This window comes from Sminthopsis crassicaudata, chromosome 5, assembly GCF_048593235.1.
Source record: "Sminthopsis crassicaudata isolate SCR6 chromosome 5, ASM4859323v1, whole genome shotgun sequence".
NCBI classification, from domain to species: domain Eukaryota; kingdom Metazoa; phylum Chordata; class Mammalia; order Dasyuromorphia; family Dasyuridae; genus Sminthopsis; species Sminthopsis crassicaudata.
The window spans coordinates 15,701,404-15,716,749 of record NC_133621.1 but is presented as its reverse complement, the minus strand read 5'-3'; the positions used below and the strand labels follow the sequence as shown (position 1 = coordinate 15,716,749).

Below are 15,346 nucleotides of genomic sequence, written 5' to 3'. Positions count from 1 at the left end.
TGAAGGATTTCCTCAGAGAGCCCATCAAGGATTGGAGCGTCCATCAAGAATTGGAGAGTGCATCAAGGACTTCCTTGGAGAGTCCATGAAGGATTTCAAAGCTTTGGTCCAGATTGAGGAGGAAGTAAAAATGGCTACTGATTGTGGTTTGTCACTAAGGATGTAGATGACAGAAAGAGAAGAAGGGGGAAGAGGGCAAAACTTCCTCTATTGAGGTTGGGCTTGGAGTTTATCCTATAGGAAAAAAACAGACAAGTTGAACCCTTCGCTAAATGGTAAGTCAGGAAAGAGGCAGTGAGAAACCATTTGATTGTGAGCTCTGGCTCTCCTAAAACCTAGGAGAAATTTCTGTCAAGGCATTTGTTTTTATAACTAATAATATGAATAATAATTACTAACGATGTAGGTAGATAAATGGTTCAGTGAATAACTCTTTGGACCTGAAATCAGGAAAGACTCCAACTCTTACTAGACCTATAAATCTGGCTTAGTCATTTGCCTCAGTTTTTTCATCTGCAAAATGACCCCATGGCCCCTGTGCATCCCTTCAGCTTTAGGACCCCAGGCTAATTATCTTTTCTTTTTTTTTTTTTGCCTGAGGCAATTGGGGTTAAGTGACTTGCCCAGGATCACACAGCTAGGAAATGTTAAGTGTTTGAGGCTGTATCTGACTAATTATTAAAAGGCTTGTTAACTTATTTTTTACAAAAGTCAGACTCAGAAATGACTTGATTTTTCCAGGGTCACACTGCTAGGAAGTGTCATAGGTGGACAGGACCAGCCCCTTTTTAGGGGATAGCCCTTAAAGAATGACTTAAAACATTTATTTTGTCAAAATCTGAAGATTTCAAAGCAAAGTAAAAATATTTAGCAAACTTTCAAATTTTATGGATATTCCCAAGTTTGGTCATTAGTGGATATAAAAATATACAGTTTAAAAGGAATCAGAACATGGGGAGCCTGAGCCGCCGCCTCAGTCATGCTTTATGTGCCTCTTTCAGCTTCCTTCACTGACAAACAGGTTTTAATTTAATCTCAGAAAGGGGGTGGGGGGGCGGAGAAACGTTTCATGATTTCCCACTGGAATTCCTGAGGCTTTGACTGAGTTGACATAAAAGCAAGAAGAGGCTTTACTAGGCAGGAAACTGGTGTAGACAGAGGGCTGTGGGTGCAGCCATAGAATCATGTAAACTGAACCTCTTGGATGGCCTTTGGGGGTGCCTCCCCCCCCAGCAGGGCAAGCAATAAGCCGGAAGCTGCTTCTGAGATCAATAAGCCATCCGATTTTGTTCTGAATCTAAACATGAGATCATGTGCCTCATGTTGCTTCAGAGGAGACTCCCAAGACCTTGAAGGCCAAGCCAACTGAAGTCAAGGTCAAGGTCAGGCGGGTCCCACCAAGTCCCAGAGGCTTTGATCTTGAACCTGGTGAGAAGCTCTGTCTTTACCCAAAGGTCTTCAGTGCAGAAGGGGAGGTGGCCAGGAGGAGGTCCCCCACAGGGTGAAGAGAGAGGGCTAGGACCTCTCCGGGTAGGAGGGGGGCTCCCCATGACACCTAAATATAAGAGACAATGAGGGGACTCAGAACAGGACCTAATGACAGGCTTTTATTTATAGCCTGGGGGGCTCTCAGGAGGTTAGTGACTGGGCAGGGGTCCTTCTCTCTCTCTCTCACACACACACACACACACACACACACACACACACACACACACACCAACACACACACACACACACACACCACCATCACACACACACACAACACCATAAAGCACCCTGATTTGTAGTCCAGCTCACCTGGCCAGAAATCCCTAGTGAGTAACTTCACTTATCCAGAGCATAGTCACCAATCTGGCAATCTGTAAAAAAGCGGGGGAGGGGAGGCACAGGAAGGGGCCCTGAGCTGGGATAAGAGAGCTCCCTAAACCTGCTTGGACCTCCACCCAGGGAAGAGGCCTTTGGGGGCAGCCACGTGGCCCAGGGAAGAGGGAGCCACAGCTGGAGTCAGATGTGGCTTCAATCGGGCCTAGCTGTGTTTGCCCTGAGCAGGTTGCTTCAGCTCTGTCTGCCTCTGTTCCCTTTTTCAGCTCAAAATGGGGACCAGAAGAGAAGAAAGGAAAAGGGCATTTATTAAGCACCTGCTGTGTGTCAGGCACATAATTAAGCACTTGACAAATATCTTATTTGAGAAATATAATCTATCATTATATAATATCAGAGTAATCTGGTTGTTATATATCAGATATATATTAGAGAGAGACCTCTGATGTCTCTCCCAGCTCTGAATCCAGCTGTTTATATATCTTGCTCATCTGTCAAATGAGGGGCTTGGGGTAGACAGCCTTCCAGCTGTAGGCGACCTCTGAGACCCCTTCTGCACCTCTGTAGTTCTCTGCCATGTACAAAACATGACACTGGTGCAATATATAGAACACCAGGCCTGGCACCAGAAAGCCTCAGATACTTGACACTTCCTGACTGTGTGACCCTGGGCAAGTCACTTAATCCCAGTTGACTTAGGGGGAAAAAATATAATGGGGAAATACTTAACAAAATAAATGAAAACACAGTAAAACATAACTGATATGAAGATGTGATTTTCTAAAACAATATGTGGCCTGCAGGGACCCTTCTGAGTTTGATTACTTGCTCTAGACCACCTCACTGCCTTTCTCAAACACATGCTCTAATAACCTGGTGCTGGTACCCAGCTATGAGGGACAGACCTGGTAGTCTCAGGCCCACGGGCAATGTAAGATAATTTGGTTCCACCATTTATTAAGCACCTACTGTATACATCCCAGGAAGGTTAGAATGAAATCTCTCCCAAAGTTTAGATTCTGTCCCTGCTCATGAACCTTATCCTCGGCTGAGAGGACACAGCAAGAGCCCAGACCAAGGGAGAACACAGGAGAGGCGATTCCCTCCAGCCCTCTGCCCCTCTGAGTTGCCCCTCCTCCCCTGGGTCCCTGAACATCACATGCAGAATGCAGCCTCCTTGTGTGCTCCCACAGCAGGAGTCCTGGTGGATGGTTTGAGACGATGCCCACCCAGAGCCCTGTGGGCTCCATCGCCGTCCGGGCCGCTCTCGGGAGCCCCCACAGGGATCCTGGCTGGGAGCCCAGGGAATGTTGGACACCAGAGCCAAATGCTCTGCTTTTTTAACGGTCTCCAGGACCCAGATGATGTCTAGAAATAGAACATTCCCCCTCTGGTGCGCTGGCTCCCCTCCTAGTCGGAGGACCGGGATGGAGAGCTAACGCCTGACATTTGTTTTCACAAATAGAGTTGCTAATGGAAACAGCTCTGGGCAAATGGCAGCGCCCAGGCTGCCCACGTGACCCCAGCCCGGTTTGCAGAGGAATTCCACTTCACCAAGAATAATAACCGAAGCCGGGCTCCCATCTGCTCTATCCCAGCTCAAGGGAGCCCGGTGCTGGCCCGGGCCCAGCCCCGTGCGAGCAACAGCAGGCAGAGTTCACTTCTAAGATGATCAACATTATAAAGTGAAAGATAGATAACCACTGAACCAAAATGGCAGCTACACACAGAACGAATCATACCCCAGCCCTCGAGTTGAGGTCTTCTGTATCAGCCAGCAAGCCTATATTGAGCACCTACTGTATGCCAGAAGCATTCTTTGCCCTTGAGGGTACTTGCCAGGAGTCCTCACATGAACTCCACGAATATGGGAAATGTGTTGTTTAGTCATTTTTCAGAAGTGTCTCTTCACAAGCCCTTTTTGGGGGAGCATTTCTTGGCAAAGATACTGGAAGGTTTTACCAATGAGGCAGAGTTAGGTGACTTGCCCACAGTTAAACAGCCAATTAGTATCAGAGGCTAGTTTGGAACCCACATCCTCTTCCCTCCGGGCCCCACCCATCTACGGCACCCCAAAGCTGCCCCGAATATAAGCAACCGTTCCGACTATTTGGGCTGAGGGGGAAGGGGTCTCATGGTAGTTTCCAGATGGGTGTCATTAACAGGAAGGATCTGGTAGCTTCTTTTTAGCAAACTGGGCTGGCTTACTAGGTGCTAAGCCTCTCCTAGCAATACTGTCATAGCATTTAGTGATAATGTTCTATCCTGCAGGAGCGGGAGGAGGAGCGCTCTTTCTGCGTCATCTAATTGTGGTGCCCTAGGACACAGCTCTCAGTGCCACCCCCTAGTCACATGCCCACCCGGTAACCCTGCTGAAACACCAAAGTGAAATTCTAGAATTCTAGCAACGTCAGGCCCTCCGGCTTTGCCCAAGGAAACAATATCTTTTTTTTTTGTCAAAAACCCAGTTTGTGGAAGTGAGGTTGAAGTGAGGTTTCCTGGGAAACAGTCGTGAGGAGCTGGAACAATTATTTTAGCGGGTATCAGAGGAGAGGTTGGTTTAGTGGAAGGAGCTAAGGAGGGCCAGGAGGTGCCTGAACAAGGCAGTTGGGGGAACCTCGCGCAAATGGGTTTGTTCCTTCTCACGGCCTCAGTTTCCTCCGCTGTAAAATGGTTTAGATAATGTCAAGCAAAGCCCTACTGAGCCTTCTCGGGCTGTGTAAATGTGAGGTACGGCTGTCCCTCCTGCTATTGTTCCAGCTCTGACATTTCCACATCAACATGCCTTGTTGACATTTTTAAATTGTGGGAATCACAGAAAGTCCAGATTTCATCGCTAACTGAAGCCCACCTGACCGCCCGAGGTGACGAGACATTTCCAGTGTCCAAAGCTCCAGGGCCGTCTCCCCAAGAGATTGGAAATGTGCCGCTGCCCCGAGTGACAATTAGTCATCAAGGGGAAGGCTTCCTCTGTGGGGAGCAGGGGGCTCCCAAGCAGTCGCCCCCACTGCGATGCCTGGGCCCAGGGTGCCCGCAGGGGAGGGGGCTTCCCTTCTTGGGTCATTTGTGAAGGAAGTCATGAAGGCAGCCAAGGTGTGAGACAAGAGAGAGCAGGGCCCTCCATCGGAACAGGTGGCCCGCCCCCTTGCCTCTCCGGCCCCTCGGCCCCTCGGCCCCTCGGCCCCTCAGGCCTGAGCCGGCTTTCCCTTCCCTTGCCCCAGGCTCTGCATAACCTTGACCTGTGGCTTACAAAGGGCCTTTGGGGCAGCTGCTGAGTGAACGGGTGTCTGGGGTTCCTTGGGGAGCAGGCAGATTGGCCTTGGGGGATCCCAGGTTTCCGGCTCATGTAGATAATGCATGAAGGAAGGTGAAAGGGAGATGGTCCCAGCTCCCACTGTGTCCCTCCCCTTCTCAACAAGCAGCCGTGGCTCCCTATTCCTGGGGAGGAGACACAGGCTCCTCTGGCTTAGGAGACTTTCCCCCTTCATCTCCAGCCTGAGTTCCAGGAGACCCTCCTGCACACCCGCAGCTTCCAGGCTCTCCCACAGGTGCCATCGAGTCTCCAGCTTCCATGGCTTTGCCCGAGCTGTGCCCCATGCATTGAATTGTTTCTTCCTCTGCCTTCTTCAGAGCTCGTCCAATCGCTGCCTGCAGACAGCCTTCCCTCTGCCCACTGGCGCGACCCTCCCACTGCCACTGCCCACTGGCACGGCCCTCCCACTGCCCACAGGTGCAACCCTCCCACTGCCACTGCCCACTGGCATGGCCCTCCCACTGCCACTGCCCACTGGCACAGCCCTCCCATTGCCCAATGGTGCGGCCCTCCCACTGCCCACTGGCACGGCCCTCCCACTGCCCACTGGCACAGCCCTGCCACTGCCCACTGGTGTGACCCTCCCACTGCCACTGCCCACTGGCACAGCCCTCCCACTGCCCAATGGTGCGGCCCTCCCACTGCCCACTGGCACGGCCCTCCCACTGCCCACTGGCACAGCCCTGCCACTGCCCACTGGCGTGGCCCTCCCACTGCCCAATGGTGCGGCCCTCCCACTGCCACTGCCCACTGGCATGGCCCTCCCACTGCCCACTGGCACAGCCCTCCCTCTGCCCACTGGCGTGGCCCTCCCACTGCCCAATGGTGCGGCCCTCCCACTGCCCACTGGCACGGCCCTCCCACTGCCCACTGGCACAGCCCTCCCACTGCCCACAGACGCAGCCCTCCCACTGCAGGAAGTGATTCCTCACTGAAAGTGGCTGTCACCCCCACCACCACCAGTGAGTTGCCGAGCTCCCAGGCCTAGGGCGGGGCAGGACCTGGGGCTGTGGGGCCGACCCCTTCCTTTCACAGATGACTGGGGGGGGGGGGCCGAATCTCCGTGGCTGTAAGGCTCAGAGGCCAGATCTGACCCGGGGCCTAGGACTCCCTGTGAGCCTTTTACCTCTGGGGGCTCCCCGCACCGCTCCCAGCGGGGCCTCCGGCTGCACTGGCTATGTGGGGGTGGCAGCCAGAGGGTGCCGGCCTTGAGTTCGGATCCTGACGCGCACATGTGCTTCCCCATCTGTCCAATGGGGACATTGGGCGCCCACCTGCAGAGCCTGTGAGGACCCAATGAGAGAGCTCCAAGAAAAGAGCTGGGGGAACCTGAGCGTGATTCAAACGCGCAGTTCTACGGGCCTTTCTGCCTCGATTTGGTTAATTACACCTGGAAAGCGGGTCTGCCTTAGGTTGGGAGGCGGGGACGTCAGTACCTCGTTGGGGCCGGCTGGAAATGTCGTTGTTCTTAGGTTAAGAAAACCCACCCAAAGCAGAAAAGGATCTCGGTACCCTCTCCCCTCCCCCCCTCCTCCTCTTCTCTCTTATTTCCCTCTTCCTGGTTCTCCTCCTCCCCCTCTCCTTCCTCCCGTCTCTTCCTCACCCTCCACCCCCTTTCTCTTTCCTCTCTCCCTTCCCCCCTTCTTTCCCTTCCCTCCCCCCTCCTTTTTTCTTCTCACCCTCCTCCTTTCCCTCTTTTCCCGCTTCTTCCCTCCTCCCGCCCCCTCCTCTCCCTCCCTGCCCAAGAGCCCCCCCTCCCGCAGCAGGCCCCGTTTAAATGCAGGTGCAAACCTTGGGAGATGGGAGCAGCCCGTGCGCCCGCCAGAAGGGCCGACGGCAAGATGGCCGCTAATTAGAGCCGCAGGCTGACCTCCCGCGGTCCGAGGGTTCCAAGCCCGAGCTCCCCAATGGCTTGTTTGATCATTTTGACAGTTTGCTAATAAAAGGTCACGCGGACTGTACCCAAAAATGCTCTGATTTGCATATGTCGGGAGGAGAGCATCATGGGAACTGCGCTGCTGCGGCAGCGGGGCCTTCGCGCTATCGACACCCGGGCAGGAGTCCGCCATTGAGGGGGGGGGGGGGGGGAAAGCGAGCGGCAATTAGCGCCCGCGGCAGCGTTTCCATCGAGCGCCAGTCCGATCATTTATCACGGGTTGCGTGCAGTCAGGAGCAGCCGATAAATGCTCATTAAGCCCGAATAAAGATTGACCGCGGCCCAGGAGAGGCGGCAGCAGCCCCCATCTCACTATTCCCCGAGCTGACGGCCGAGGGTATCGGCAAAAAGATCAGAGCTTTAAATGGCCGCTCGCCTAGGAGGGGGAAGGGTGCTGGGTGGGGGAGGGGCTCGCGGGGCCCAGACCTGCCAGACTAGTAGCAGATAATAGAGAGAGCCCGTCCGAGTGCGCGCCATTTGTCTATGGGTGTTGTGCGTGGGGGGGAGGGGGGCCCTGGGCCTCAGTCTCCAGACTGACAGCCCGGCGGTGGAGGGAGTGCGGGGCCGGGCTCGCGGGCCTGGGGCTCCGGGCCGGGTCAGAGCACTGGCGCCCCCTGGAGCCGGCCCCGAACTCCTCCAGCCGGACCCGCGCATCCCTCGAGCTTACTCTTTTCAGGGCTCTCCCGGGAGCTGGCGGCAGGGCTGGGGATTCGCACCCAGAGCTGGGGTCTTCCCTCCGCGCGCGCCCGCTCTCAGGCCGGGCGCCTCCATCCCGCGGACCACACGGTTCTCCCGCTCCCTGGCTCCTGTTCCTGGCAAAGAAGCCCTGGGCAAGTGCGTGGGTCGTCCAGAGGCAGGGAGACGCTTCCGGGGGCCCGGATGTCACCGCGTGACTACGGAGCGTTCTGTGGGCCAAACCTGAGAGCGGGACCGGGCGCGGAAGCCCCCGCACCAGCGGCGCCTCGCCGCCCGCCCAGCCTACAGTTAAAGGGGAATCCCCGTTTTCCGCCGCCGCGGCTCTGGAACAGACGGACCCCTGGCTGTAACCCCCGGCTCCGGCCGCGTCCCCCGCTCCGGGCGACTGGACGAAAGTCTCTCAAAACAGAAAACTGAAGGAAGAAATCCGGGGCATGAAGAAGTCCCGTGCTCGGGGTTCTGTCCGGACACCGGGTTCTGTCCTGAAAGCGCTTTCGGGACCTCCCGCCCGGCGCCTGCGCCCAATATTCCTGCCGGGCTCCGGGTTCTGTCCGGACACCAGGTTCTGTCCTGAGGGCGCTTTCGGGACCTCCCGCCCGGCGCCTGCCTCAATATTCCTGCCGGGCTCCGGGTTCTGTCCTGAAAGCGCTTTCGGGACCTCCCGCCCGGCGCCTGCGCCCAATATTCCTGCCGGGCTCCGGGTTCTGTCTGGACACCAGGTTCTGTCCTGAGGGCGCTTTCGGGACCTCCCGCCCGGCGCCTGCGCCCAATATTCCTGCGGGACGCCGGGTTCTGTCCGGACACCAGGTTCTGTCCTGAGGGCGCTTTCGGGACCTCCCGGCGGGCTCCTGCGCCCAATATTCCTGCCGGACGCCGGGTTCTGTCCTGAGGGCGCTTTCGGGACCTCCCGGCGGGCTCCTGCGCCCAATATTCCTGCCGGGCTCCGGGTTCTGTCCTGAGGGCACTTTCAGGACCTCCCGCCCGACGCCTGTGCTCAGTATTCCTGTGGGACGCCGGGTTCTGTCGGGACACCGAGTTCTGTACTGAAAGCGCTTTCGGGACCTCCCGGCGGGCTCCTGCGCCCAATATTCCTGCCGGGCTCCGGGTTCTGTCCTGAGGGCACTTTCAGGACCTCCCGCCCGACGCCTGTGCTCAGTATTCCTGTGGGACGCCGGGTTCTGTCGGGACACCGGGTTCTGTCCTGAGGGCGCTTTCGGGACCTCCCGGCGGGCTCCTGCGCCCAATATTCCTGCCGGACGCCGGGTTCTGTCCTGAGGGCGCTTTCGGGACCTCCCGGCGGGCTCCTGCGCCCAATATTCCTGCCAGACCCCAGGTTCTGTCCTGAGGGCGCTTTCGGGACCTCCCGCCCGGCGCCTGCGCCCAATATTCCTGCCAGACCCCAGGTTCTGTCCTGAGGGCGCTTTCGGGACCTCCCGCCCGGCGCCTGCGCCCAATATTCCTGCCAGACCCCAGGTTCTGTCCTGAGGGCGCTTTCGGGACCTCCCGCCCGGCGCCTGCGCCCAATATTCCTGCCAGACCCCAGGTTCTGTCCTGAGGGCACTTTCGGGACCTCCCGCCCGGCGCCTGTGCTCAGTATTCCTGTGGGACGCCGGGTTCTGTCGGGACACCGAGTTCTGTACTGAAAGCGCTTTCGGGACCTCCCGGCGGGCTCCTGCACCCAATATTCCTTCTGGGCTCCGGGTTCTGTCCTGAGGGCGCTTTCGGGACCTCCCGCCCGGCTCCTGCGCCCAATATTCCTGCCGGACGCCGGGTTCTGTCCAGAAGGCGCTTTCGGGGACCTCCCAACGGGCACTTCCGCCCCAATGTTTCTGCTCAGTCCCAAGAGGCGGGAAGGCCATTCCACAGCCACTCTGTGGTCCCAGGACGTATTTAAGAATAACATCAAGAACGTGTTTCACTCTGGGACTGCGCTGTCTTGCAATTCTGCAAAGCAGAGGCCGAAAGCTCTCTTTACACCAAGAAAGAAACACTTTCCCGAAGAGAGCCGCAGCCGGACTGCTCAGGCCGTCAGAATGGGAGAAAGATGAGGCCACCGTCCCCGTAATCGTGGTGGTTGTCAGGCCTTGCAGCCCACGCTTAGCATTTGTGACCCTCTCTGAGGACACCTGGATCCCCCCTTCGGGAGGGGCAAAGGGCAGCTCATGGAGGCCAGCCTCAACCCTTCCATCCGGTACCAGATCATGCTGCCTTCGCAGGAGGGCCTGGGTACCTGGGGCCACAGGCCAGACCTGGCAGCAGGTCAACCACCTGGGGCTTGAGGCAAGCGAAACTGGCCCGGTGTTCCATGTTGTTGTGGACTGGTGGAGGAAGACCAGAGAGCCAGTGTCTCTGTGAGCATCCAAAGGAAAGAGGCTGTTTGGAGGACCTTGACTGAAGGTCCACATGGCTTTAAGGGCGTCATTTCCCAACATGCTCCGGTACATCTGTACGGATGTCCCTCATGGGTCCCTGTTTGCTTCTCTTGTGAGATCCCCCAGATACTCTGGGAAGGGTGGGATATCCACGTGGACCAGCCAACCTTTATCAGAGTCTGGCCCCTCTGGGCTCCATTGTTCTCATCTGTAAAATGGGCTAAGTCAACCAGCATTAATTAAGCACCCACTATATGCCAGGCCCTGGGGCTACAAAGAAAGGCAAAAACAGTCCCTGGTGTCAAAGAGCCCACAGTCTAGTAAAGAAGACAGCATCTAAGTAGATCCGTGCAAGAGACGCTGGGAGTAGATTGTAAGGGCAGCCTCCGACAGGGACTTGGCCAATGAGTCTGGACTCCCTCCCTTTTGGCTCTATGTCTTGGGTGCCAGCCAGCTTCATTCTCTGGCTGGGGGAAGCCCTCGCTCCCTGGTGGCCACCCTCCTCACCCTCCCTCACCTTTGCCCCTCAACCTCGGAGCTCAGCGCAGTCATCTCTGGCTGACCAGCTGGAGTAGCCTGCTCTTGTCACCCGTGGAGCAGCTGGGCTTCTCACAGCAGAAGAATGATCTTTGCAGGCCTCCTCTGCAAGGGGCCTGGGAGCCCCAGGATGGCATACCAGCCTCTGGGGTGCCCTCCCTGCAGTGGATGAGCCCCCCACCTCTAGCCCTAAACACAGACTCTTAGAGCTTTAAGAAAAGAAGCCAGGAGTTAGGGAGGGAGACCAAACCTGTTGGGAGACAGGAGAGGGGATTCTTGGGATGGGGGCTTTGAAACTGGAGGTCTTTGAAGGTCACCAGGGCTCACCTCTCACTAGGGGCCAGAGAAAGGGGTAGCCATGCACATAGCCGGCAGAGACTGCGTCACCTTCTGCACAGATCGTGGACAGTGGAGGAGCCCACATCCCCATTGAACAGACGCAATCCTGGGACCCCGGCAATGACCCAGATCATCCCGGGGTTCCGATATTTAGGCACAAACAGAAGGAAATGATGAGGAATGTGTTGGGCTGTCGCTGAAGGGGACACTCACGCCAGCGGCCACTCAATGACCATGGATGCCCACACCAGCTGCCTCTTAGCAAGCTTAAATGGGCAGGCCAGAACATCACGGTGAGGGGAGAAGGAGAGGGAGCTTCCCCATCGCTGCTCTCAGAGCCGTGATCCAGGATCTAAATACGTGATTGAAATGAGAACGGCACAATCTCATGAAGAGAAGCTTCACGTTCATGTCAGAGATGCCCTTGGGCTCCCGGCCCTGGGCACTGGTCACGTCTGACCTGTCCTGGGACAGGCATCCCTGTGGAATAAACCGTCTCGAGGGTCCCTTCCTTGAACGGGGTCCCCACTCTGCCATTCCTTGGGGCCTCGGTTTCCCGACTGCTCAAAGACCAAGGGACTTCCAAGGTCCCTTCCGGTTCTAACACTCCCAAGAGAAACCCACGGCAGTGGAACCAGCAGGCCCACAGTAGCTAGTTTTGCTTTATTTATTTTTTAATAAATTATACACTTCACTTGGCTGTCATGGAAACAGTCTTCCTTTGCTCAGGAAAATCACAAACAATGCATGATCGGCTTTGCAGTGGGAGTCCCAAAGCCCAGCGAGGAGGGGGGCTGACCCAGTCCCCAGAAACTGGGGCTGAATAAATCTTGACTATTGAGAGTATCAATCCAATTAAAGTAGCAAATATTGTTAAGCACCTACTATGTACAGAGATTGAAGACCCCCATAGGGGCCTTCTGCCCCAGTCACCCACTGAGAAACCCAACAGTCCCACCTTCTGCCTCACCACAGTCCCCATCTCCACACTGTCTCACATCTCTTGCTGTTGCCGTGGAAACTGTCAGCCAATCAATAGGATCATCCCTACTGGAAAAGAGCCATTTGCTGACTGCCTGAGTCTCTGCTTATAGTCTCATTAACTGCAGGCCCAGGCTCCCTTCTCTGGCCAGCACTACCCTCAGTACAGGACTTCCCAGAAGTCTTAGCTTTCTAACTCAAAAGTAGTCATTATTATTAAATTCTGTTCAAATGGAGGCTTGTGGAGGGCAGGAACTGTCTCATTTTTATATTTGTATTCCACTACAAGCAGAGGCCATCCTCCCTTCTGGCCCCCAGCCCGGGATCCCGGGACCCCTTTCTCAAGAGGGACATGACTCCATCCAAGCTACAGAGCTTGATGAGGCTTTTCCTCCAGTCCAAGCTGATGACTTGAAGATGGAAGATGGAAAGGACCTCGATGGCAGGCAGGGTTGACTGGCTCCAACATGTACCCCTCATGGACCTCAGTTTCCTTAACTATAAAAAGAGGGGCGTGGACAGTCCCTTCCTGCTCCTGGCCCAGGATGCCCTGAATGTCTGTGGCCCAAAGCACCAAATGAACATGGGAAGCAGAGGGGGACTCAGCAAGCCAGGGCTTCCCTTCCATGTGGAATTAATGAGCAGCCCAACTCGTTTCCCTTTCAACTTCCATGAGGCTAATTAAAAAGGAGGACTTTCAAGTGGTTGGCTTTTCAAAGAGAAGTGTGTGCTATCATCGCAGCCATTCTGCTCGAGAAGCCCCCGGAGACTTTTACGTGCAATTTCCGGCTCCGTCTTCCCCTTTGCCAGCTCTCAATATGTGATTTAAGGAGCCGTGTGCCCGCTTGGGGTCGGTCTCGGTTGGTGTCTTCCCTTTCAGTTGCACGTTTCCAGGAGCCCCCCCATCCCAGCCCACCCCATTAGAGTCCTGGCTTGCCAGGCTCACCAAAACCCAGCAGGTAGCCCGCATGGAATGCTTTTCACCGTGAGAAAGCAGCCCTGATGGGGACAAGATGTGAGCTGTAAACTGCACCAGCATCTTGTCTACAAGTGTGCAGGAAGGACGGCAGCCGGGCCCGGCCCTGCTGCCCACCGGAATGCCGGAGCCACAGGCTCTGGGGATTTTATTTTTATTTTGAGAACGACCGGATTGTTGTAATTGTAATTCAGAGATCAAGCCTTCACAACCCAGAGAAAAACCTGCAGCCAGCCAGATGGAGTCCCTGCTTCCCGTTAAGCCTCTTCCTACCTCGCAAACACCATCGTCCCAAATCCAAGTCTGGAGAGCAGATCCTCTGCGGGAGATGGGAATGTGGCTGGCCAGCCACGGAACAGGATGCCCTGCCCTGCTTATTGAAAGTAACTTCCTAATCTGCCTCCAGCAACAGAAAGCTCTTAGATACTGTCACTTTTTAGACTGGGAGCCTTGAATGTCACTCTGGTCAGAAAGATTCACTTTGGCCACTGTCTTTCCAGGGCACTAGAAGAGGAATTCAGTTCTCTTAGAAAGACCTTTTAGGACATGTTTGGAGCTGGATTTAAGGGCAGAGATTCTCTGTGTCGGGGGGAATGGCCAAACATTTCTAAAATTTGAAGGAAATGAATGGAAATACCTATTGAGAGTAATTTAGAATATTTAGAATAACTTAGAATAATAATAGCTATGTGGTGTTTAAGGTTTGAAAAGTGTCTTACAAATATCTCCTTTGATCTTTATGACAATGCAGGGAAGTACATGCTATTACTATTGGCATCCCCATTTTACAGATGAGGAGACTTTTTTTTTTCCTTTGTATCTCTGGTGGCTGCCTAGTTTAGCATCTGGCACATAGTAGGTGCTTAATAAATGACGAGTGATTGGCTAATTAATGGAGTTATGGTTAGAGATTTGCTGTCAGGCTGGCCTTTCTTGTTTATTTCACTCTTTGATTATGAATGATCTAATGGTACAATAGACCATTCTAGAAAAAAGGTTCCCATTTATAGAGAGGTGGGTGACAACAGGAGCAGAGTGTCACATACACCGTCAGATAAAGTGATTTTGTCCGTTTGCTGTTTTTCTTCATCACAAGAGCTGGTTGATTGAGGGAAGGATTACACCAGACAAGGAATACCTTCCCCAAACAAAGCCCAGGTGTCCGGGATTGGCCCCAAAGCCAATATGCTGGCACAGGATTGTGCCCGATGAGATGGTGGCTGAAGAGTCAAGTCAGGGAAGGTGAAGTAAGGACAGCCAAGTGGGTGCCCTGACTGCCCCGAGGGCATTCAAAGCCATCAGAACCAAGCTGAGATGCCAGAATGACAGCCAAGAGAAATGAGAGAAATGGAAGCCTGCCCTCAGCTCGCCCCAGAAAGGCGGGGTGCATGGGGGAGTGAGTTTGGGATCTTTGCTAGGAAGGAGGCTCCAACATAGGCTCGGGGAGGGAATAATATCAGAAATGACTGTTTTCTTTTTTTTTTTTTTCAGATAAATGTTAATGTTTTTTTTTTATTATTCATTTTTCCAAATTATCCCCTCCCTCCCCCCAATGGCAGATAATCCCATACATTTTACATGTGTTACAATATAACCTAGATACAATATATGTGTGTAAATACCTTTTTCTTGTTGCACATTAATTATTAGCTTCCGAAGGTATAAGTAACCTGGGTAGATAGACAGTAGTGCTAACAATTTACATTCACTTCCCAGTGTTCCTTCTCTGGGTGTAGCTACCTCTGTCCATCATTGATCAACTGGAAGTGAGTTGGATCTTCTTTATGTTGAAGATTTCCACTTCCATCAGAATACATCCTCATACAGTATTGTTGTTCAAGTGTACAGTGATCTTCTGGTTCTGCTCGTTTCACTCAGCATCAGTTGATGTAAGTCTCTCCAGGCCTCTCTGTATTCCTCCTGCTGGTCATTTCTTACAGAACAATAATATTCCATAACCTTCATATACCATAATTTACCCAACCATTCTCCAATTGATGGACATCCATTCATCTTCCAGTTTCTAGCTACAACAAAAAGAGCTGCCACAAACATTTTGGCACCTACAGGTCCCTTTCCGCTCTTTAGTATTTCTTTGGGATATAATCCCAATAGCAGCAATGCTGGGTCAAAGGGTATGCACAGTTTGATAACTTTTTGGGCATAGTTCCAAATTGCCTCCAGAATGGCTGGATTCAGAAATGACTGTTTTCTAAGCAAAACGCTGCCCACTCCAGACCTTAAGCTTGAGACTGGGCCCTGAAAGTCCCTTCTGCAGCCTCGCTGTTGATATTTAAAAAATAAAAGGAAGATTTTCTCTGATGCCTCGGGACAGGTCCCAGTCCCCCACACCCACCCACAGGTCACAAGGGGCT

The 15,346-nt window shown here is 54.1% G+C and overlaps 1 protein-coding gene and 1 long non-coding RNA gene across 3 annotated transcripts in view; one reads left to right on the top strand and one right to left on the bottom strand.

Moving 5' to 3' along the window:
• The window catches only part of JAZF1 (JAZF zinc finger 1), a 234,864-nt gene that overhangs the window by 152,166 nt on the left and 67,352 nt on the right, over positions 1 to 15,346 (top strand). The gene's annotated exons all lie outside the window — the stretch shown is intronic.
• Positions 543 to 5,537, bottom strand: LOC141542327 (uncharacterized). The gene is made up of 2 exons (XR_012482126.1): positions 1,724 to 5,537; positions 543 to 1,670 (listed from the first exon to the last, which is right to left on the bottom strand). It is a non-coding gene; the product is annotated as an uncharacterized LOC141542327 (long non-coding RNA).